The 25006-nt window shown below is 38.9% G+C and overlaps 1 protein-coding gene and 1 pseudogene across 1 annotated transcript in view; one reads left to right on the plus strand and one right to left on the minus strand.

The window, feature by feature from the left end:
• Prune2 (prune homolog 2 with BCH domain) overlaps window positions 1-25006 on the minus strand; it is a 309960-nt gene that overhangs the window by 193789 nt on the left and 91165 nt on the right. The window lies entirely within an intron of this gene.
• On the plus strand, window positions 12859-13628 carry LOC123463967 (annotated as a pseudogene).

A 25006-nucleotide genomic window follows, 5' to 3' on the forward strand; every position in this document is an offset into this window, starting at 1 on the left:
GTGGTGGGAACTACAGAACTAAAGATGTCTCAGTGATTCTCTTCCCTTGTGCCTACAAAGCCAGTCTCCTCCTTCTTCTTCCCTACTCCTGGCCCTAGTTTGACCTCACACACAATACAATAGTCTCTTCCAGCCCCTGAATCTCCCAGGGTTTTAGTCAATAAAAAGCCCAGCAGATGCAGAGAAGGGAGAAGTAAAGTGAAGACTGAGTATATATCTCCTCTTGTTTGAGATCACTGTGAACCTGGCCTTCCTATGACTAATAGCTCCTATTGACATGACTCTTTAAGACCATGTTCTCCAAGGTTCTGAAAACTTCCTTTATTTTTCTTTCAGGCTCAAGTGGGTAGCCCCTGGGATACAACTCTCTGTACCTTGCCTTCATCCAATAACTATTCGTCTCATTGGACCTTTCTAAAATTATCCTAATTGGATGGGTCACCTGTTCAGACTGGAATCAAGGTTGAGGTCAACTACATGTGTCTATACAAACACACACACACACACACACACACACACACACACATTGGTTTTTCGAGGCAGGGTCTCGCTGTAGCTCATGCTGACCTGGGATTCACTATGTTGTCTCAGGGTGGCCTCGAACTCATGGAGATTCTCCTACCTCTGCCTCCCGAGTGCTGGGATTAAAGGCATGTGCCACCATGCCCAGTTTAACTTTATATTTTAAAACTCAATCAAACCATACATAAGTATGAGCTCCTTCAGTTTTCTTTAGTTCCAGAGTTAAACATGAATGAGCACTTGTAACCTGACTTTGTGGGTAGCTTCTCACTATCCATAATTTTTCTGTCACTAAAAATTTTTATAAATCCAAAGCAAATATTTATGAATACTGGCTGGAGAGATAGCTTAGTGGTTAAGGTGTTTGTTTGCCTGCAAAACCAAAGGATCCTGATACAACTCTCCAGGACCTATGTTAGCCAGATGTACAAGGTGGGGGGCATTCATCTGGAGTTTGTTTGCAGTGGCTGGAAGCCCTGGCATGCCCATTCTCTCTCTTTCTTTCTGCCTCTTTCTCTCACATAAATAAATAAAATATATTTTACAATATTTATGAATAGTTTCAAAGTAGACTACAAAACCTTTCTAGACTATTGGAGCCTTTTAATCCTTCAAAGAGAATGTTGAAGGTCTGGAGCCCAATCACATATCATAAGGCAAGATGTAACAGGGGGTCACTCACAAAACAAAACAACGTACTAAAACCTTTGGGACACAATGAAGGCAGTCCTAAGAGGGAAATTTATAGCTTTAAGTACCTATATTAAGAATTTAGGGACTTCCGGTTAAGATGGCGGCGTAGGTACCACGCCAAAGCAGCCTAGGGGGGAAAAAGACCAAAAAAACTCAGCAAAATACACGCTTTTACTAAAAAGTGAGGTGTATAGGAAATTGAGGCGGCAGCGGAGAAGTAGAAGAGTTATAGAGCATCCAGAGCCCGCACAGGCGGGATAAGCGGCTCCAGCGGCTCAGGCATCTCGGCGAAACGCCGCAGCCGCGGCTCAGCAGAAAACCGCCAGACCAGCTCGAGCCGCAGGAAAAGCCAGGTGCGGGATTTTCCCCTCGCACCACGCTCTCCGCAACTCGGGAAACGTGAGGGGAGAGCGGCAGCGAGCAGCAGAGAAGACTGCGAGGTAGAACACGTGGAGCAGCGAGACAACCAGAGCAGCCGCAGCTCCCTCCCCTCCCCCACCGCCTGAGCCCAGCTCCAGCGAACACAGCAGCGGCCCGGGACCCGGCCACGCCAACTTGGGCTGACAGCGGGACCCAAGCAGGAGCAGAGTTCGGCAGCAACTTCAGCGGCTCCAGCACCGCTACCAGCAGCCCCAGCAGCAGCGGACCCAGGAGCAGCAGCGGCGGCAGATCCCGCAGCAGCGGCTTCGGGGGGAGCAGCGGTGGTGGTCACGGCAGCGGCAGCTTCAGCAGCGGTGGTGGCTCCGGTGGTGGCAGCTATAGGAGCAGCAGACGCAGCAGCAGCGGCTCGGTTTGCCCCGTAGGAAAAGCAAGTGCCCAGCTCCAGAAATCAGAACAGCAGCCCGATGACCCAGGCAGCAACTTGACTGAGACCAAAATCACCCAAGGTAACTGGGATTGCACCAGGGAAGGGTCTCACTTGGTCACAAGCTGACTTGGATCCCTCAACAGACCAGAAATCTAAACCTCTTTGTTGATAGAAGATCTGGTCATTATAATAACTACTCTTGCATACATACTGGGGGCTGTTTTTGATTGAATGTGCACAGTGTTTAGTTAAATTTTAGAATCTACCTGTATTTTATTCCACTCAGCCTGCTTGAATACTCCTATAGCAGGGAATCTCAACCCCTAAGAACATCTTTGTAGATACTCTGAGAGGCTTAAGAGCCACACCTAATACCTTAAGGTCCTACCCTGAAAATATATTACATCAAATCAATTGATACAGCTAAGAATACACAGCTAGCTAGAAAATCCAAGCATTAACTTAATCCAAGATGCAAAAATATATACATTATAACACAAGAAACACTAAAAAGCAAGATGATATAAATCCACCTAAAAGTATTAATGCATCAGAAATGTCCTCCAGAGAGAAAGAGTTAGAGGAAATGCCTGAGAAAGAGTTCAAAAGAATAATTATAAATATGTTCAAAGAGGTCAAAGAACACATGAAAACAATCAAGGAAGAAATCAAAGAGGAAATCAAAGGAATCAAAGAAGAGGCAGGACACCAATTTAATGAAATAAAGAAGGCAATACAAGACATAAATAGGGAAATAGAAATAATAAAGAAAAACCAGTCAGAATTACTAGCAATGAAGAACACAGTTAATGAAATAAAAAACTCTGTAGAAAATCTCACCAGTAGGATGGATGAGGGAGAGGACAGAATATCTAAGCTAGAAGACCAGGTGGCAGACCTAATGCAGTCCAAAAAAGAGAAAGACAAACTTATAGAAAAGTATGAGTGGGAATTTCAAGATATTCGGGACACTATGAAAAGATCCAATATAAGAATTCAGGGCATAGTAGAAGGAGAAGAACTCCACTCCAGAGGCATAGTAGGCATCGTCAACAAAATCATAGAGGAAAATTTCCCCCAAATTGGGAAAGAGGTGCCAATACAGATACAGGAAGCCTTTAGAACCCCAGCCAGACAAAACCCAGAAAGAACCTCCCCTCGCCCTATTATAATCAAACTTCCAAACACACAAACCAAAGAAAAATTATTGAAAGCAGTTAGAGAGAAAAATCAAGTTACCTACAAAAGCAAGCCCATCAGGATTACAGCAGATTATTCAACACAAACTTTTAAAGCCAGAAGGGCTTGGAGTGATACATTCCAAGTTCTGAAAGATAACAACTGTCAACCAAGATTACTTTATCCTGCAAAGTTATCCATTCAAATAGATGGAGAAATAAAGACATTCCATGACAAAAGCAGGTTAAAGTAGTATTTGAAGACAAAACCAGCTCTACAGAAAATACTTGATAGAATCCTCCATGCTGAACAAAAGGAAAAGCACACATATAAGGAACCTAGAAAAAACAAGCTATACTCAAATACCAGTTAACAGAAGAGAGCACAGGTAGAACCAGTAACACACACACACACACACACACACAAAAATGGCAAACATGAATACACACCTTTCAATAATATCTCTTAATATCAACGGTCTCAATGCCCCAACGAAAAGACATAGATTTGCAGACTGGGTTAAAAAGCAGGATCCTACAATTTGTTGTCTCCAAGAAACTCACCTTTCTACAAAGGATAGACATTATCTTAGGGTGAAAGGTTGGAAGACGGTGTTTCAAGCAAATGGGCCTAGAAAACAAGCAGGGGTTGCTATCCTAACATCAGACAGGGTAGACTTTAGTCCGACGTTAGTCAAGAAAGATAAGGAAGGTCACTTTATATTGATTAAGGGCACACTCCAACAGGAGGACATTACAATCCTAAACATATATGCACCTAACATGGGGGCTCCCAAATTCGTCAAACAAACACTATTAGAACTAAGGTCACAGATAACACCAAACACAGTGGTGGTGGGTGACTTTAACACCCCACTCTCATCAATTGACAGGTCATCCAGGGAAAGAATAAACAGAGAGGCATCTGGACTAAATGAGGTCATAGAAGGAATGGACCTAACAGATATATACAGGACATTTCATCCAAAGGCTGCAGAATATACATTCTTTTCAGCAGCACATGGAACAATCTCTAAAATAGACCATATATTAGGACATAAAGCAAATCTTAACAAATTCAGGAAAATTGAAATAATTCCTTGCATTCTATCTGATCACAATGGAATTAAACTACAAATCAGTATCAAGAAAGGCTATAGAGCATACACAAAATCATGGAAACTAAACAATACACTACTAAATGATGAGTGGGTCAATGAAGAAATCAAAAAGGAAATCAAAAAATTTATAGAGTCAAATGATAATGAGAACACAACATACCAAAATCTCTGGGACACAATGAAGGCAGTTCTAAGAGGTAAATTTATAGCCTTAAGTGCCTATATTAAGAAATTAGAAAGGTCGCAAGTAAACGACCTAATGCTTCGCCTTAAAGCCTTGGAAAAAGAAGAACAAGGCAAACCAAAAATTAGTAGACGGGAAGAAATAATAAAGATTAGGGCAGAAATTAATGAAATAGAAACAAAAAGAACAATCCAAAGAATTAATGAAACAAAGAGTTGGTTCTTTGAAAGGATAAACAAGATTGATAAACCCTTAGCAAATCTGACCAAAAGAAAGAGAGAAGAGACACAAATTAATAAAATCAGAGATGAACAAGGCAACATCACAACAGATTCCAGAGAAATTCAAAAAATCATAGGGACATACTACAAAAGCATATACTCCACAAAGTATGAAAATCTGAAAGAAATGGATGATTTCCTTGATCTATATGACCTACCTAAATTAAATCAAAATGAGATTAATCACTTAAATAGACCTATAACAAACATGGAGATCCGAACAGTTATCAATAATCTCCCAACTAAAAAAAGCCCAGGCCCGGATGGATTCACTGCTGAATTTTACCAGACTTTTAAGGAAGAGCTAACACCATTGCTTCTTAAGCTTTTCCAAGAAATAGAAAAAGAAGGAATTCTACCAAACTCCTTCTATGAGGCCAGCATCACCCTGATACCAAAACCAGGCAAAGATAGAACAAAAAAAGAAAATTACAGACCAATCTCCCTCATGAACATAGATGCAAAAATTCTCAACAAAATATTGGCAAACAGAATACAAGAGTATATCAAAAAGATCATTCACCCTGACCAAGTAGGCTTTATCCCAGAGATGCAGGGATGGTTCAACATATGCAAATCTATAAATGTAATACATTACATAAACGGGTTGAAGGACAAAAATCACATGATCATCTCATTAGATGCAGAGAAAGCATTTGACAAAATCCAACATCCCTTCATGATAAAAGTCCTACAGAGACTGGGAATAGAAGGAACATATCTCAATATAATAAAGGCTATTTATGACAAGCCTACAGCCAACATATTACTAAATGGGGAAAAACTGGAAGCTTTCCCACTAAAATCAGGAACAAGACAAGGGTGCCCCCTGTCCCCACTTTTATTTAATATAGTTTTGGAAGTCTTAGCCATAGCAATAAGGCAAGAGACACACATAAAAGGGATACAAATTGGAAAGGAAGAAATCAAGTTATCATTATTTGCAGATGACATGATTCTATACATAAAGGACCCTAGAGACTCTACTAGCAAGCTGATAGAGCTGATCAAACCTACAGCAATGTAGCAGGATACAAAATAAATACACAGAAATCAGTAGCCTTCATATATGCTAACAACAAACACACAAAGGATGAAATCAGAGAATCACTCCCATTCAAAATTGCATCAAAAAAAATAAAATGCCTTGGAATAAACCTAACCAAGGAAGTAAAGAATCTATACAATGAGAACTTTAAAACACTCAAGCGAGAAATTGCAGAAGACACTAGAAAGTGGAGAAACATCCCTTGTTCCTGGATTGGAAGAATCAATATTGTGAAAATGGCAATCTTACCTAAAGCAATCTACACATTTAATGCAATCCCTATCAAAATTCCAAAGGCATTCTTCATGGAAATAGAAAAAACAATCCAAAAATTCATTTGGAATCACAAAAAACCTCGAATATCTAAAATAATACTGAGCAACAAAAAAGAGGCTGGTGGTATCACCATACCTGATTTTAACCTATACTACAGAGCCATAGTAACAAAAACAGCATGGTACTGGCACAAAAACAGACATGTAGATCAGTGGAACAGAATAGAGGACCCAGATGTAAGCCCAAGTAGCTATAGCCACTGATATTCGATAAAAATGCCAAAAATACTCATTGGAGAAGAGACAGCCTCTTCAGCAAATGGTGTTATGAAAACTGGATAAATATGTGCAGAAGGATGAAAATAGATTCTTCTCTCTCGCCATGCACAAGAATTAAGTCCAAATGGATTAAAGACCTTAACATCAGACCGGAAACTTTGAAACTGCTAGAGGAAAAAGTAGGGGAAACCCTTCAACATATTGGTCTTGGCAAAGACTTTCTGAATACAACCCCAATTGCTCAGGCAATAAAACCACAGATTAACCACTGGGACCTAATGAAATTACAAAGATTTTGCACCACAAAGGACACAGTGAAAAAAGCAAAGAGGCAACCTACAGAATGGGAAAAAATCTTCGCCAGCTATATATCTGATAGAGGATTAATATCTAGGATATACAAAGAACTCAAAAAGTTAAATAATAAGAAATCAAACAAGCCCATCAAAAAATGGGCTATGGAGCTAAATAGAGAGTTCTCAAAGGAAGAAATACGAATGGCATATAAGCATCTAAAAAAATGTTCTACGTCACTAGTCATCAGGGAAATGCAGATTAAAACTACATTGAGATTCCATCTCACTCCTGTCAGATTGGCCACCATCATGAAAACAAATGATCATAAATGTTGGCGGGGATGTGGAAAAAAAGGAACCCTTCTGCACTGCTGGTGGGAATGCAATCTGGTCCAGCCATTGTGGAAAACAGTGTGGAGGTTCCTAAAACAGCTAGAGATTGATTTACCATATGACCCAGCTATAGCGCTCCTAGGCATATATCCAAAGGACTCATCTCATTTCCTTAGAAGTACATGCTCAACCATGTTTATTGCTGCTCAATTTATAATAGCTTGGAAATGGAACCAGCCTAGATGTCCCTCAACAGATGAGTGGATAATGAAGATGTGGTACATTTATACAATGGAGTTCTACTCAGCGGTAAAGAAAAATGAAGTTATGAAATTTGCAGAAAAATGGATGGACCTGGAAAGTATTATACTAAGTCAGGTAACCCAGGCCCAGAAAGCCAAGCGCCACATGTTCTCTCTCATATGTGGATCCTAGCTACAGATGACTGGGCTTCTGCGTGAGAATGAAAATACTTAGTAGCAGAGGCCAGTAAGTTGAAAAGGAGACATAAAGGGTGGAGAAAGGAAGGGAGGAGGATACTTAATAGGTTGATATTGTATATATGTAATTACAATGATTGTAATGGGGAGGTAATATGATGGAGAATGGAATTTCAAATGGGAAAGTGTGGGGGTGGGGAGGGAGGGAATTACCATGGGATATATTTTATAATCATGAAAAATGTTAATAAAAATTTAAAAAAATAAAATAAAATAAATAAATAAATAATAAAAAAAAAAAGAATTTAGAGGGCTGGAGAGATGGCTTAGCGGTTAAGCGCTTGCCTGTGAAGCCTAAGGACCCCGGTTCGAGGCTCGGTTCCCCAGGTCCCACGTTAGCCAGATGCACAAGGGGGCGCACGCATCTGGAGTTCATTTGCAGAAGCTGGAAGCCCTGGCGCGCCCATTCTCTCTCTCCCTCTATCTGTCTTTCTCTCTGTGTCTGTCGCTCTCAAATAAATAAATAAATTTTAAAAAAATATTAAAAAAAGACTGAAGAATTTAGAAAGGCCACATTAAACAACTTAATGCTTAACTTTAAGGTCCTAGATAAAGAAGAAGGCAAGCCAAAACTCAATAGATGGGATGAAATAATAAAGATTCGGGCAGAAATTAATGAAATTAAAATAAAAAATATACAAAGAACCAATGAAGCAAATAGTTGGTTCTTTGAAGGAGTAAACAAGATTGATAAACCCTTAGCAAATCTGAGCAAAAGAAAGAGAGAAGAGACACACATTAATAAAATTAGAGATGACAAAAGGCATTATAACAGATTCCAAAGAAATTCAGAAAATCTTAAGGACATACCTTAAGAACATTTGCTTTACTAAGTTAGAAAATCTGAAAGAAATGGATAGTTTCCTGGCTTTATATGACCAACCAAAATTAAACCAAGATGAGATAAACCATTTAAATAGACCTATAACAAGTACAGAGATACATGCAATTATAAGGCCCAGATGGATTCACTGGTGAATTTTACCAGACGTTCATGGAAAAACTAATACCACTGCTTCTCAAACTTTCCCATTAAATAGAAATGAAGGAACTACAAAACTCTTTCTGTGAAGCCAAGGTCACACTGATACCAAAACCAGACAAACACAGGACAAAATAAAAGGAAAAGAAAATTATAGACCAATCTCCCTCATGAACATAGATACATAGATGCAAAAATCCTGAAAAAGGGCTAGAGAGATGGCTTAGCAGTGTGTGCTTGCCTGTGAAGCCTAAGGATCCCAGTTCGAGGCTCAATTCCTCAGTACCCACTTTAGCCAGATGCACAATGGGGTGCATGTGTCTGGAGTTCATTTGCAGTGGCTGGAGGCCCTGGCACGCCCATTCTCTCTCTCTCTCTCTCTCTCTCTCTGTCACTTGCAAATAAATAAATAAAAATTTAAAAATTTCTGGAAAAAATATTGTTAAACAGAATACGAGAATATATCAGAAGTATTATTCACCCCAACCAAGTAGGCTTTATCCCAGAGATGCAGAGATGGTTCAACATATGCAAATCAATAAATGCAATACGCTATATAAATGGACTGAAGGACAAAAATCACATGATCATATTAATAGATGCAGACAAGATATTCAACAAAATCCAACATCCCTTCATGGTAAAAGTCCTACAGAAAGTGGGAATAGAAGGAACATATCTCAACATAATAAAGGCTATTTGTGACAAACCTACAGCCAACATAATACAAAATGGAGAAAAACTTAAAGCATTTCTACTAAATTCAGGAACAAGACAAAGCTGTCCACTGTCCCCTCTTTTACTTAATATAGTGCTCGAAGTCTTGGCTATAGCTATAAGGTAAGAGACACTCATAAAAGGGATACAAATTGGAAAGGAAGAGATCAAATTGTCATTATTTACAGGTGATATAATTCTATACACAAAGAACCCTAAAGACTTCCAGCAAACTGTTAGAGCTGATAAAACACTTTTAGTAATGTAGCACAATACAAAATAAAAATAAATCAGTAGCATTCCTATATACTAACAACAAAAACGCAGAGGATGAAATCAGAAAATCTCTCTTATTCACAATTACCTCAAAAAAAAAAAAAGTACCTTGTATAAAGCCTAACCAAGGAAGTGAAGGATCTCTACAATGAAAGCTTTAAAACACTCATGAGAGAAATTGCAGAAGACACTAGGACATGGAAAGACATCCCATGTTCTTGGATTGGAAGAGTCAATATTGTGAAAATGTCAATCTTACCAAAAGCAATCTACACATTAAATACATTACATTAAATAAATCCCCATTTAAATTCCAATGGCATTCTTCAGGGAAATAGGAAAAAATTCTAAAATTCATTTGGAAGCACAACAAACCTTGAATAGCCAAAACAATTTTGAGCAACAAAAATAAGGCTGGTTGTATCACCATACCCAATTTTAAGCTATATTATAAAGCTATAGTAATTAAGACAGCATGGTACTGTCACAAAGACAAAAATGTAGATTAATGAGACAGAATAGAGGACCCAGATGCTAATCCAGGCAGCTGTAGCAATCAAATTTTCGACAAAAAAATGCCAAAAAAAATTCAATGTAGAAAAGACAGCCTCTTCAACAAATGGTGCTGGGAAAACTGGTATCTCTAAGTAGAAGGATGAAAACAGATCATTGTCTTTCTCCATACACAAGAATCAAGTTCAAATGGATCAGGGACCTTAAAAGGAGACCCGAAACTCTGAAACTGCTAGAGGACAAAGTAGGGGAAACCCTTCAACATATTGGCATAAGCAATGACTTTCTGAATATAACCCCAGTTGCTCAGGAAATAAAACCACTAATTAACCACTGAGACCTCATGAAATTTCAAAGATTTTGTACAGCAAGGGACACTGTGAATAGAGCAAAGAGACAACCTACAGAATGGGAGAAAACTTTTGCCAGCTATACATCTGACAGAGGATTGATATATAGAATATACAAAGAACAAAAAAAAATAAGAAATCAAACAACCCAATTTAAAAATGGGCTATGTAACTAAATAGAGAGTTCTCAAAAGGAGAAATACATATGGCATATAAGCATCTAAAAAGGTGTTCTACATCCTTAGCCATCAGGGAAATGCAAATCAAAACTACGTTGAGATTCCATCTCACTCCTGTCAGAATGGCTATCATCAAGGAAACAAATGACAATAGATGTTGGCAAAGAAGTGGAAAAAGGGGATCCCTTCTACACTGTTGGTGGGAATGTGGTCTGCTATAGCCATTGTGGAAATCAGTATGGAAGTTCTTGAGACAGCTAAAAATAGATTTGCCATAGGATCCAGCTATAGTACTCCCAGGCTTATATCCTAAGGACTCTTCTCACTATCTTTGAGATACTTGCACAACCATGTTTATTGTAGCTCTATTCACAATATCTAGGAAATGGAACCAGCCTAGATGCCCCTCAATAGATGAATGAATAATAAAGATGTGGTACATTTACACAATGGAGTTCTATTCAATGATTAAAAAATTGAAATTATGAAATTTGCAGGGAAATGGATGGATCTGGAAAGGATAATACTAAATGAGGTAACCCAAGCCCAGAAAGCCAAGTGTCACATGTTCTTTCTCATATATGGATCCTAGCTACAAATGTAAAAATTGATAACAGAGGTCAGTAACCTATAAAGAAGGTATAAGGGAGGGAGGAGGTATAAGGGAGGAGAGGGCAGGACTTAAGGGGACAGTATTGTATAGATGTAAGTGGAAGAACAGATTACAGGGCATAAGTGAGGCCAGCAGAAGAGACTGAGTAAAAGAAGGGTGAGGGGAAGGTCAATCAAAATTCAAGATATTCTGAATAAGACTTATAAAAGTCTACATTTTTGGATAATGGCACATCCAAATGCCATAGATTGTTACTAGAAAATTTTCAGTGCCAGAGATGCGATACCTTCCAGAACATTGCTAGCCAGGGATGTCCCCGTTACCTCTAAAACATTACAGGCTATTGCCAAGGTCCTTGGCTTCCCACCAGAAACAGATGGTAAGACTCTACTGCTGAAGACTCCACATGCTTGGGCAGCAAGATCACTGAGAAATGAAGCTGGGGCTGACCTGAAAACCACCCTGTACACCAGCTGATTGAAATCTGGAAAAAGCTGTTCTGCATGTAGCCCTATGGGGAGACAGAAGTCACCAGTGGTGAAAACAGTGGACACTGGAAGATTCAAGTTTGGCCAGACAGGCCAAAATGACCAAACAGATGCAACAGTGGCATGTCTGCTTTGGTGAAAATCAACTGCTCTCTAATACAGGACGGGAGGACTGCTCTATGGGACAGAATACGTGCCTGGTACTGAAAAACCTAATCAAAAGCCTATGGCAGGGGAGGTCATGAGCCTTACAGGTGTAAAGCCTGTTCTTGTCTGGCTAAATGCATATATTAGGCTCACCAAACTGCCCTGTAAGCACTATAGTTAATGTTCATATTCATATATTAATGATACTCTCACTTTTGGTTAGAGAAGCTACTTTTTCTAGATGGCAGTGACCACTGGGATGACTCAAAAGGCAATACAAGGCTGAGAAGTGACAGAGGTGTGCTCAACACTGAAATATCACTATCATACCCTCCAAGGCTCATGGTCCATTGCAGAAGAGGTGGCAGAAAGAATGCAAGAATCAAAGGAAGGGTAGGACTGCTTACAGTGCAACTGTTCAGACAGAAATTGGCCTCGATATCCACAACCTTTCAGTGCCTAGCAATACCTTCATAATCCCCTAATAATAGGAGGAAAAGACAATGACTTGAAAATAGAAGAGAGACTAATGGAGAAACGAAGGGGATATGATAGCAAATATAGTTGTGAAGGGAAAAGTGGGGAAGGAAATTATCATGGTTTATTGTCTGTAACTATAGAAGTTATCAATAAAAATATACATATAAAAATGATTATAGGGCTGGAGAGATGGCTTGAGATTAAGCGCTTGCCTGTGAAGCCTAAGGACCCCGGTTTGAGGCTCGGTTCCCCAGGTCCCACGTTAGCCAGATGCACAAGGGGGCACACGCATCTGGAGTTCGTTTGCAGAGGCTGGAAGCCCTGGTGTGTCCATTCTCTCTCTCTCCCTCTCTGTGTCTGTCACTCTCAAATAAATAAATAAATAAATAAAATTTTAAAAAATGATTATAGTACTCACTGATGTCTGGATGTCACTTTCTAGAAGAGTATTAAAATATTTTGTTTTGGAGAGAGAGGCGCCGGCCCTCGCCGCAAGAGGGGTACTGGGAAGTGAATTCGGATCCACCTGGGAGGGGGCGTGGACCGTGTCAGCCCCTGGCGGTGGCGGGGGGGGGGGGGATGGCCACAGTTGATTATGGAAAAATCCCACAAGAGTAACACTTCCAAGACTGCACCTCAACCTGGGTCAGCAGTTCAGGGAGCTCATATTTTTCATATTGCCCAACAGAAAAATTTTGAAAGCCCTCTCTTCTGAAGAAACACGAAGCAGAAAAGGAAACGAAGAAAATCTTAGTGTTTCTGCTGTTACTTCTATGTCTGCTCCAACTCCCATCTATCAGACCAGCAGTGGACAGTACATTGCCATTGACCCAAATGGAGCCCTGCAGTTGGCCAGTCCAGGCACAGACGGAGTAATAGGGACTACAGACCTTAACCATGACAAATTCAGGCAATCCTCAGCAAGGTACGATTCTCCAGTATGCACAGACCTCTGATGGACAGCAAATACTTGTGCCCAGCAACCGCGTGGTTGTGTAAACTGCATCAGGAGATGTGCAGACATACCAGATCCGCACCACACCATCGGCCACTTCGCTGCCACAAGCTGTGGTGATGACGTTGCCTGTCACTCTTACCTCTCAGGTCACTAAGACAGATGACCCCCAATTGAAAAGAGAAATAAGATTGATGAAAAACAGAGAAGCTGCTCGAGAATGTCGAAGAAAGAACAAAGAGTATATCAAATGCCTGGAAAATTGCGTTGCAGATCTAGAAAATCAAAATAAAACTCTCATAGAAGAGTTAAAAACTTTGAAGGATCTTTACTCTCATAGAAGTGTTTTGTTTTTTTTAAAGAAAGTATTTTTGTGGACTGATCCAAAAATTAGTTGGATTTCTTTTTAGTGGAGTTTTATAAAGTTTTATAAAAGTGAAGCTAATTTTTATTTAGGCTTTTGCAATGCAAAGGTAAATAAATGTCTTTATGCAAGAGACCTGGTCACAGGATGAAGTGGCAAAATGGCCGTAAGAAGCTGCCGGCACAACTGGGGGCTTTGCAAACAAGCAACATCCTCAAGAAGCAAGAAGTGGGGCTGGAGAGATGGCTTAGCGGTTAAGCGCTTGCCTGTGAAGCCTAAGGACCCCGGTTCGAGGCTCGGTTCCCCAGGTCCCACGTTAGCCAGATGCACAAGGGGGCGCACGCATCTGGAGTTCGTTTGCAGAGGCTGGAAGCCCTGGCGCGCCCATTCTCTCTCTCTCCCTCTATCTGTCTTTCTATCTGTGTCTGTCGCTGTCAAATAAATAAATAAAAAATTAAAAAAAAAAAGAAGCAAGAAGTGAACTTCAGCAGTTCAAGTTTTCTAAGTCAATCCAAAAATGGTATATAAGGTGAAATTTAGTAAATCGAATTTGTAAATCAAATTACCCTGTATATACGCATTTCTTACTGTTTCTTGGGATTGGCCTTTTTCAGTTGTATGTGGTTGTATGTGTATTTTATTTCTACCAATAAATTCTAAATTACAAATGTATAAGAAAACTTGATACATTACTAAATATATAAATTATGTGGTCTGATTGTGTATACCTGTCGTATTGTGAAGATTTTTAGATGAGTTTTTAAAAGTAAGTTTGTTGAACTGGAGAGGATTTTTAAGAATGGGTTAACTGTTTCTAAGGTCTTTTCCTAAAAGACTTGCTAGGTACATGAATGAAGCAGGATGATTTTGTAGCATTTGCTTTTTATCAGAAAAATGGAAAAAGAACTGTTTTAAAGTTTGAGACTTTAAAATAGTTTTTTTTTTGTTTACTCTGGTAAAGGTGATTTTTACAAATACATACTGATTTGTTTTTTTGATTATGTATCCTAAATGCTGTTGGATAACCATTACTTTTGTGCTTTAATAGAATGAAGTGTTTACAAAAGCTCTGAAAATACTTTCTATAAAACCTGAAAATGCATACCAAAGCTTTCCAAGAGAATTTTCCAATCAACTTCATGTAAGGGCAGTCAGGTTCTGAGATAGAGCAGTTAGTTGAGGGACTTTTATGTTAGAGACTGTTTTGTAATGTAGTGAATGGTACCTTTATAAGAAGAGATATTTGCCAATATATTCTTATAGCTAATCTTTATAAATTCTAATGTTGAGTTTTAATGGTTATCTTAAATATTTTATGCAGTTTGTTTAGTGAAACTCTGCATCTCATCTTTTTATATTATGAAAAAGTTATCAGATTGGATAATATTTGAAATTGTAAGTTTTATATGGAAATGTAAAGTTCAAAATGTCAGTTACACAAGCGTTAAACTCTGCATTCTAATTTGTATACACCTTGAGACTGTACTGCAAACCGTTGTGCTTGTTTCATATTGTCGTCTGTGAAATTAAAGAGTATTTGATAAAATTGTTTGCTTAATACAAAATATAATGCTTGACATCTTTCCATACTAAAATAAAATATTTTTCTTTGATTTCTCTCACTTTTTAACTTGAGGAAACATGTAATGCTCTTATTTTCTCTGGGACCAAATAATATCTATGGCTTGTTTTCAAAGTTTGAAATGTCACACGCATTTTATGTAACTTCATGTTTCGCATTGTGTCTTAGTATAGTACTGTGTGAGAGTAAGTGCACACAAAACTTTCTAGTGCTATAGTTCTGCCTCTGGGAGGTGGCTAAGGCTATGATTCCTGACTCAGAATCTAGACAGCCTGGGTCTGGTTCTGTGACTACTAGCTCTCTCACACTCAGTTGCTTCACCCCAAGAGTTTCCAGTGATTCTAACTCTGGTCTGCATTTGAACCTCTCACTCAATTTTTGAGCGTCTCTGCCATCCAACCATTATTATAGCTCCTTCCCCCAATGCAGACTTCTGTCCCCTCGTCCCCTGTAGTCTGAAATAATCTCTGTTTTGTAGGCCCATTCCTGTAGCATGGGTACCTCTAGATCAGCAGAGAAACTTCATCCATCGTCCTAATGGAGCAAGCAGGAGGAATTGGCCTAGTGCTTTACTAATGTACTGGGTCCCATAGTCTCACTAGTCAGCCAAAGGTATGTGTCATCTCTCAGATCTTGCTACCTTCAAACAGTCCTGACGATATGCCTGCTACATGTTGCCCTATATGCCCATTATTCTTCCATTTTTACTCATGTCAAGAGCTTTGTGCAGCATAATTAACCCACCAGTCTAATTCAGAGCTGAATCTATGGAGTAGATCCAAGCATGGGGATAAAGCTTCTACCTCATATCAATCACCATGCTTTCTCTTCTTCCACCTTAGCAATGTGCCTTTCTATGTCTGAAATGTGCTTTCTTCATCAACTTTCCCTTTACCACCTTCTCTCAATGGGGTAGTTTGAATGTATGGTCCCATAGACTCAGGTTTGTAGCTTGGATCTCCAGACTCTACTAGGAAAGAGGTATGTCATGGGTGGTACATCTGATAGTCCAGCCCTAAGGTGTGGAGGGAGCAGCTTGGAGCTCTGGCTATTCATGCTTTTTGGTGTTTCCTGGCTGTTTGATGGTATCTCTCTGCTTGGATCTATGGAAGTGAGTCAGATTCTTCTGTTACGGATAGTGTTTCCCTGGAATTTGCAAGCCTGAAATAAGCCCTTTCTTCCTATCAGCTGCTTTTGGTCAGGTGTTTTTCCAACAATGCAAAGCTGACTGCAACACCCAACAAATCTCATTTACAAAGCAGCTTCTAGGTCTTTCATAGTTTTGCTTCACTGTGACCTCCACTCTGCCTTCTCCCAAATTAGGCTCTGTACTTCTTTTGTTTCTAGTACTTAGAATGTCCAGTCATTTGTAAACTTAAATGACTGAGACCATTGCATGGCAGGATATATTCTAAACCTCAGGCTCGATAGTAGCTACTCAACAAATGTTTGGTGGCTACATTAATGTGTGACATAGTACATAAAGGAAGTGCGTAAACGCAGTCCCAGCCTGCTCTGCAGCCCCAGTGTCTCGGGGATGCACCAAGTGTATAATGGGCTGTAGGCTGACATGGGATGCCTGTGGTTTGAGTATAGGTGAACAGCCTCATTATTTTGAGTTCCTCACAAAAGAAGGCACAAAAGTGACTGTTATGCTTTGGGTCTGTCATAAAAAGAAGGCATTTTAAATGCTAGAACAATTAGGAATCACCCACAGGCTTGCCAGGCATGTCTGTGAAGAAACTGAAAACTAGATGTCATAACATTATAATAAGAATTAGTCTAAAATGTTAGGAGGAAAAACATAACTACAAATGTTTAATGTAAGAAGCCACTTCTTTTAGAAAAGTCTTAAAGTTCATTCATAAAATGTACATAGTAATAGACTTATTTCAAAGGGTGGTCATGGAGGCTCAATGAGTACCAAATGTCTGTAAGGTATTTACACACTCAGTAGATATATGAAAAGCATTCAATGAGTGTTGCATATTAGATTTACTTTTCTAGAGGTTGACCATGCTATGCATACAATAAATACTGCTCTTCTTTCAATAGGAAACCAAATTGGAACTTAATAGGGAAAGGTTTAAAAGCATGATTGAAGTGGAGAGAGGATTAAGAAAATTACAGTGTACATATACACAAGTGGGTGTAGGCTTTTCAAGAGAGTAGCTAAATTATTCTTTGGAAAAAATAAAGAACATTATAACCAAATCTTAGCATCACTCTTGATTTTCCTTTTCATACCACTAGGCGGCACCACTGACATACAATAACCATACTTCCAGCAGGCCATAAAGCCATGTGGATTAAGGGACAGCACAAACTATGTCTATTCCATGAAGTAACTACCCTCTGTGATTCCTTTGTTTGGCTTTTCTTATTTCTCTGAGTCACCACCTGTTATAAATTTATGATCTGATTTTAGTGTGTACTAAAAAAGTCCTTGTTACCTAGGGAGCCAGCTTAGCATTTATACATGAGAGATGGGCACTCTCCCATTCTCTTTTAAAAAGATTTCTCTGTCATGAGAAAGAACAATTTTCCTCTAGTATCATAGCCTGCTTTTCTATGACAAGTTGCTATAAGGTAGTAATTAACCATTAAAATATTGCATATGATTCACATGGATGTTACAGTCAAGCTAATTTAAACCAAGGTCAGGTCTCCAAATCAGCAAAATACTTGTGAATGCACGAGGCAGAGAACACCAAGGCAAGAAAAGGTAAGCAGGCTGCTATTAAAAGTAACTCCGGGCAGTGAAAACTAGTCTGAGCACATTCCTAAAATTTTAATTAGCCAAATCCTTTCAGAAATTAAACCATCAAAATGACATTATCGCACACTTTAAAAATGTATTTACAGAGCAAAAGGAGCAGTCATCCTAGCGTAGCGTTATATCCTGAGGCTTTCCTTTCTTGTAAGGAAATATATACAAGAGAGTTAGACACTGTGCTATGAACAAACTTCATATTGTCACAGACAGATTTTTGGGTAACGTTATTTCTTCCCTCAGTATTGCTGAAGTTGATAGCAAATCAACTCAGTGAATCTTCTCAGACTTGTCATTTTATAGAGTTAGAGAAACAAGAACAAAGCCTTTTCCTGAATTGTCCAAATACCAGCAGATATTCAAGAATGATGACTGGTGAGGGAGGTGCTACATTCTCTCTTTTCTGAACATCTGTAGAGCTTGCTGACCTAAGGATGTTGGATTATTGTTGACTGTTGGACTTATTTCATGAGCAACTGGAGTCTTATTCAGAAAGTCTTTCTCTGTTCCTATACCTGGAAGTTTATTTCCTACTTTTCCCTCTCGTAGTTTCAAAGTTTAGGATATATGTGAAGGTCTTTGATCCATTTGTTTTTTTGTTTGTTTGTTTTTTGAGGTAGGGTCTCTCTTCAGCTCAGGCTGATCTGGAATTCTCTATGTAGTCTCAAGGCGGCCTCGAACTCACGGTGATCCTCCTACCTCTGCCTCCTGAGTGCTGGGATTAAAGGCATGCACCATCACGTGCGGCTGGAATTGGTTTTTGTGTAGAGTGACAGATAAGAATCTATTTTCCTTATTCTACCTGCAGATATCCAGTTTCCCCAGGGTGACTTGTGGAAGATGCTGTCCTTTCCCCAATGCATACTTTTGGCATCTTTGTCAACTCAGATGCCTGAAAATGTGTTGGCCAATGTTTGGTTCCATTCGTTTGATATATATGTCATTACTATGCTGTTTTTATTACATAGTTCTGACATATCCCTTAAAATCTGGTATAATGATACCTTCAGCATTATTCTTTATGTTAGGATTGTTTCAGTTACCTGGTTTATTTTGTGTGTGTTTCCATGTAAATTTTAAGACTTTTTTTCTATTCTGGGAATAATGGTCCTGGGATTTTGATTGAGATTACATTAAATCTGTAGATTGTTTTTGGTAGGTTGACCATTATGACAATGTTAATTCTTCCAATCTATGCACATGGGAGGTCTTTTCATCTTCAGGTGTCCTCCTCAATGTCTTTCTCTTTTAAAGTTCTTGTTGTAGAGATCTTTTACTACCTTGGTTAGGTTTATTCCAAGAATTTTTTAAGCTGTTGTGAATAGGGATGTTTTTCTGCTTTATTTTTCATTATATTTGCCATTGGCATATAGGAAAGCTACTGACTTTCATTTGTAAATTTTGTATCCAGTCACTTGGCTGAAAGCATTTATCAGCTCAGGTTTTCTGATGCAGTTTTTAGGGGCTTTTGGTAAGGAATCAACTCATCTGGAAATAAGGATACTTTTCTTCTTTTCCTACTTTCTCTTTTATTTCTTTCACTTGTCTTACTATTTTAGCTAAGACTTTAAGCATTATATTAAATAGAAGTGAAGAGCTGTAGAAATGGCTCCATGGTTGAAGGTGTTTGCTTGCAAAGTCTGGTGGTCTGGGTGTGAAAGCCAGATGCACAAAGTGGCACAAGTGTCTGGAGTTTATTTACAGCGTCAGGAGACCCTTGTATACCCATACCTATTCTTTCTTTCTGTCTCTCTCCAATAAATAAAAACATTTTAAATAAACAAATGCATAAATATATAAATAATAAATAGCAGTGAAGACAGCAGACAACTTTATCTTGTTTCTGATCATAATGGGAATGCCTTGAGTTTCTCTCCATCTAGAATGATGCTAGCTACAGGTGTGTGACATTGTAGCCTTTATTATACTGATATATGTTCCTTGCATCTTTAATCTCTGCAAAACTTTTATCACAAAGGGATGCTAAATTTTATCAAAGGTCTTTTGGTTTTTTAACATTTTAAAAAATGTTTATTTATTTTAAAGTGTGGGAGAAAGAGAGAGAGAGAGAATATGAATGTGTGCACCAGGACCTCTAGCCACTGCAAACACACTCCAGACACATATGTCACTTTTGTGCATCTGGCTATATGGGTACTGAAGAATCAAACCTTGGTTGTTGGGCTTTATAGGCAAATGAAAGGCCTTTTCTGCCTATATTGTCTGTGAGTGAATTTTTGTGATGAAATACAGTTATTGACTAGTGTATGTTTTATCATCCCTGCATTCCTGGAAAGAAACAAACTTGATCAAGCCAAATAAACTTTTTGATATGTTCTTGAATTCCAAGTATTTTGCTAAAAATTCTTATGTCTATGTTCATCAGGATACACTTGGTCCATGATTTTCTGGGGTGGAAGGATTGTCTGACTTTTGTATTAGTCTTCTAAAGAGAGTTTGGATGCATGTCTTCCTCTCCTGTTTTGTAGTATAACTTGAGAAGGATTGGTGTAAGTTCTTCTTTAAATGTCTGGGAGAATGCTGCAGTGAATCCATCTGGACAGGGGCATTTTCAGTGGGCAAATTGTTTTACTATGTTCCAATTTCATTGCTTCTTATCAATCTGTTTAAAGTATTTATCTCATATTGGTTTGACTTTGCTAGGTCATTTGCACTTATAAATTCACCCACTTCTCTTACATTTCCAAATTTAGTGGAATCATGCTTTTCAGGAATGTCCTGATGATTTTCTAAATTTCCTTGGTATCATTTGCAATGTTACCCTTTTCATCTTTAAATTTATTAGTTTGGGTTTTATCACTCCTTTTATTGGTCAATTTGACTGAGGGTGTGGTGGTTTAATTCAGGTGTTCCACATAAACTTAGGTGTTCTAAGTGCTAGGTTCAAAGATGATGGAGATTTGGGAATGAATGCCTCCTGGAGGCAGTGTATTGTTGGGGGCCGGCTTTTGGGTATCAGAGCCAGTGTCCCCTGGCCAGTGTTTGGCACATTCTCCTGTTCCTGTTGTCTACCTTATGTTGGCCAGAGGGTGATGTCCACCCTCAGTTCATGCTATAATTTTCCCTGCTATCATGGAGTTGCCCCTGGAATCTGTAAGCCAAAATAAACCCCTTTTTCCCAAAAGCTGCTCTTGGTCAGGTGATTTCTGCCAGCAATGTGAACCTGAATGCAACAATAATGTTGGTACCAGAGGAGTGGGTTTGCTGCAAGACGCCGAATTGTGTGGCCTTGGCCTTTTGGTGCTGATTTTCAAGAGGAATGTGTAAGGATTTGAAATCTTGACTTCAGAGACACCTTGCAGTGCTGTAAGTACAGCTTGATGGACTATTCTGGTGAGAATTGAAAGACTTGAATGTAATAAGAACTATGGATTGTGAGGTTTGGTTTATAAGGGTGAGAAAGAGCTTTATTTGGACTGGGCTAGCAGTTTGTGTGAGAAGCTTGCTGTTATGGCAGTGTCCTGAGAATTTGTGCAGCGTTGCTTTGCGTAGAATGGACTGGTGCGGGCAGAGGGATATGGCACAGAAAAACTGAAATCTTTGGGCCCAAACTGCTGCCCATTCATCTGCAGTTGTTTGAGAGATTACAACCATTGAAATTGGGCCAGCTGACCTGCCTTGGGGCAACAGGAAGAATGTAGACTGTTTGAAGGGGCCTGAGTGCTGAAGGAGTGTCCTGGTCAATGTGTGCTTTATTCCCCCCTGAATTAACAAACTGGCAACCTACCTGGTTATTATGGAGTATGACAAATGCAGGAAAGAGAAGGTCATTGAATTTTCAATACAGTCTTGTGTTTTGGAAATGGCCATAGGCAGTGTGTAGCAGGTTTGCTGGATGCCTGCATGGAGATCCCATGGAACCATGAGGATGAACCATTGCTTGCAGCGGAGGCCCAGTGGAGATGCCGGAACCACGAGATGGCTGCCAAGGAGAGCTGCTGACCCAGATGAAGTTTTCCAGGACTGTGAGTAGCCTGGCTGGAGGGGAGGAACTGGAACTCCAAACACTTGTTGCTGGTTAGGATTATTGGACTTGGAGACTTGTCACTGGCTAGAGTTGTTGGACTTGGAGCTACAGAGTTTGATGTTTGCCTTGTTTAAATGATGTATTGCTTGAGTATTTCTTGGCTATGTCCAATGCCATTTTTTGCAGTGTGAGTGTTTATTCTGTGCCATTATGGATTTTTTTGGGGGGGGGATTTTTGCTATTATGGCTCAGTTAAAAGACCTTGGACTATGGGAATGTTTGAACATCACTGGGATTGATAAAAACTATGGGGACTTTTAAAGTTGGACTGAATGCATTGTAGTTTATATCACATATGGTTATCAATTTATACAGGCCAAGAGCAGAAGATGGTGGTTTGATTCAGGTGTCTCCCATCAACTTAGGTGTTCGGAGTGCTAGGTTCACAGCTAATGGATATTTGGGAATTAACACCTCCTGGAGGCAGTGTATTGTTGTGGGCGGTTTTATGGGTATTATAACCAATGTCCCCTAGCCAGCATTTGGCACACTCTCCTGTTCCTGTTTTCCACCTTATTTGGCCAGGGCATGATGTCCACCTTCTACTTGTGCCATCGTTTTACCATACCATCATGGAGCTTCCCCTGGAGTCTGTCCTGGATGACGAGGTATGTTTCTTGCAGCCAGAAAATATATGATTTCTGAAAATCCAATCTGTTAGTCTGTCTTGAGATTGGTGAATTAAGAACATTAGTATTCAGAGTTATTATTTAAAGGTATTATTATTCCTATAGTTGATTTTATACTGTTTAATCATTTCCTAATCATCATTTGTTTTACTACTATTCTAACATCATTTATTGTTCCCTGTAGCCTCCTCAATGTGTTTACCCTTACTTCAATCTGAAGTATTCCTTCCAGCATCCTCTGGAGAGTTGGCTTAGTGGTCATAAATTTCCTTTTGCTTTTATTGCAGAAAATTTCCTTCTCCATCAATCAATAGTTTTGCTGAGTATAGTAGTCTTGAGTTGACTGCTGTGGTATTTCAGAATTCAAAATATATAATTCCAAATACTTCTGAGTTTTAAAATTGCTATTGAGAAATCAGCTATTAGTCCAATGGGCCTGCTTTCATGCATGAATAGGTGATTCTCTATTGTATCTTTCAATATACTTTCTTTGTTCCATATCTATCATGTGACATGAGGAAGATCTTTTTCTGCTTTTGGATATTTTGGTGTTTGATGTGCCTGTTCAACCTGGATAAGCCTTTATTTCTCTTGAGTTGAGAAATTTTCTGCTATGGTTTTTTTCGTAATGGTTTCTATGCCTTTGGCATGACATTTTCTCCTTCTTCTCTCTCCATAATTTATACATTTGATCTTTTCACTGAGTCCTAAAGGTCTTGCATATTCCATTTGCAAATTTAAAATGAAATTCTAATTTTCCTTAATTGAATGCCCCAATTCCTCTATCTTGTCTTCAACCTCTGATATTCTATTCTGCATGTGATCTATTCTATTGGTGAGGCTTTCCACTGAGTTTTTTATTTGAAGCGTTGAACTTTTCATCTTCAGAATTTCAATTTGGCTTTTCTTTAGTATCTCTCTTTGTTGAATTCCATGTTTATATCCTCTATTGATTTTATTATTTCATTCAGCTGTTTCTTCATGTCCTCTTCCATTTCTTTGATCATGTTTATAATCATACTTTGGACTTATTTGTCTGGGAATTCATCTAAATCACCCTCCTTAAGAACCACTCCACTGATATGGGTGGTTTTGGGTGGAAATAAGTTGTCATTATTCATGTTACTTGTGCTTTGTCTTTGGGACTTGCACATCAAGAGTTATATTGCTGGCTAAGGTTTTTGGTCACTTGTCTTCTTGCTTTGGAAGTGCTTACAATGTTCAGGAGATACTAGGTTGCAGTTGACTCGAGGCTTCATTTTCATCTGTTAGACTGGTATTCAAGGCATCAGGCTATACCCTTAGTCCTTCCCACAGTGTTGAACACTTTCTGAAAGTATAGTCACCATCCAGAGTAAACCCCCTATGAAACAGAGTAACAGTCAACTAATAACAACCACCCCTTATGTATCAATTGTTTTTTGCATTGAAAAGGCACCGACAGTACTGTGTGGCCTAATATATTTATTATTGTGGAAATGAGTGGAAAGAAAAAGAACAAACAACAAGGTAGGGAAAATGATTTGTATTAGGTTGATAGATAAAAAAAGTAGAGGATGGGAATGTAAGTGAAAAGGTAACTGTATAGACAAAAGAAGGGGGAGAGATATAAGCTTGGGCTGAAGGTAGACTGAAAAGAGAGGGATAAAAATATATAATCAGATAATGTAGAATAGTCTCATCTCAGGCAAATGCCTTAACTGCTTAGCCATCTTTCCTGCCACAAAATGGTTGTTTTAAAAAGCAAAGCTTTGAAGATAAAGAAAAAGTTTGACAAAAAGAATGGGGAAAGGAGTGCCATGCATCCCCCTACCATCGTGGAGCTTTTTCTCCAATCTGTAAGCCAAAATAAACCCTTTCCTCCCACAAGCTGCTTTTGTGCCAGCAATAAGACATTAACTGCAACAGGGAGCATGAACATGTATTTCTATTAGATGGGTAAAAAGCTTTACAAAACACATAAGTGGATTGGCTTACTGCAAAATATACTAATCAAAAATAACACATAACCCCAAATAGTAATTATGCATTTAATCATAAAATAAATTGGGAAATAATAGATACTTCATCTTGATCCCCAAGAAATTCTAGGTTCAAATAATGAGAAATCAACAAACTGTGTGTAGATTTCTGACTGGTTTTCTCAGTCTTGAAACATCAGCTGTTATGGATCACTTAAACTCACTTAGGCCTGAATAAAATTTTTCTTTCTTTTGTTAAAGAGTAGAGCTTCTTGAAATCTTGAGAATTCCTTCTGGTCTGTGCTCCTAATGATAAAGGAAAATGCTGGTAGTTTTCCATCTGCAGGTTTCAAGGCACAGTGTGGCTAGTTGTCACTATACAAAACAGAATGAGTCAATGATCTGAGTCACTCTACGAAGCAGCCCTTGAG

The sequence above is a fragment of the Jaculus jaculus genome, chromosome 1 (assembly GCF_020740685.1).
Source record: "Jaculus jaculus isolate mJacJac1 chromosome 1, mJacJac1.mat.Y.cur, whole genome shotgun sequence".
NCBI classification, from domain to species: domain Eukaryota; kingdom Metazoa; phylum Chordata; class Mammalia; order Rodentia; family Dipodidae; genus Jaculus; species Jaculus jaculus.